Source organism: Microtus ochrogaster, linkage group LG2 (genome assembly GCF_000317375.1).
Source record: "Microtus ochrogaster isolate Prairie Vole_2 linkage group LG2, MicOch1.0, whole genome shotgun sequence".
In the NCBI taxonomy this organism is placed as follows: domain Eukaryota; kingdom Metazoa; phylum Chordata; class Mammalia; order Rodentia; family Cricetidae; genus Microtus; species Microtus ochrogaster.
Genome location: NC_022028.1, coordinates 29705974 through 29706516, shown reverse-complemented (window position 1 = coordinate 29706516; position 543 = coordinate 29705974). Strand labels below are relative to the sequence as shown.

At 42.2% G+C, this 543-nt stretch overlaps 1 protein-coding gene across 9 annotated transcripts in view; it reads left to right on the top strand.

Moving 5' to 3' along the window:
• Positions 1 to 543, top strand: part of Agfg1 (ArfGAP with FG repeats 1) — a 52627-nt gene that overhangs the window by 24829 nt on the left and 27255 nt on the right. The window lies entirely within an intron of this gene.

Here is a 543-nt window from a genome sequence, read left to right as displayed (position 1 = left end):
CTCCGAGAGGAAGATGGAAAAGAGAGCGAGCTCAGGCTGGAAGCTGAAGATCAGCCTGCCTCAGCGGATGGGGGAGGGAGTGGGCGTGGCTTGTCCTTAAAGGGACCAAAACCATAACAGAAACCTTTGCTGTTTCTCCGTGTATCTATGTCTAGTAGCGAACAGCCTTTCATTACCATGTCAAGACTTCTGCCCAGGAAAGCTAGTGATCTCTACTAATTTCTTCAGATGTTTATCCTGTAATGCTTCTTTCCTTACATTCTTTACTTTTTAGTGTTTACTGAGTAGTATTTTCAGTCACTGTTAACACAGCTCTTGTGTAGTAGTAGTCTTTCCAGTTAATTATGTCTTGCTGGAAGTCTTTGCTCTAAATATCTCTTCCCACCCAAGAAATTAGCTTGCTGGTTGGGCAAGAAGGGAAATTTTACTCCCTCTAAAATACACTAAAAGCTCCTTTATCGAAAATCAGGTGTTCATATGTTTGTGGGTTAAAGTCAGGGTCTTCTATTCGATTCCATTGGTCGACTTCTCTGTTTTTATGCC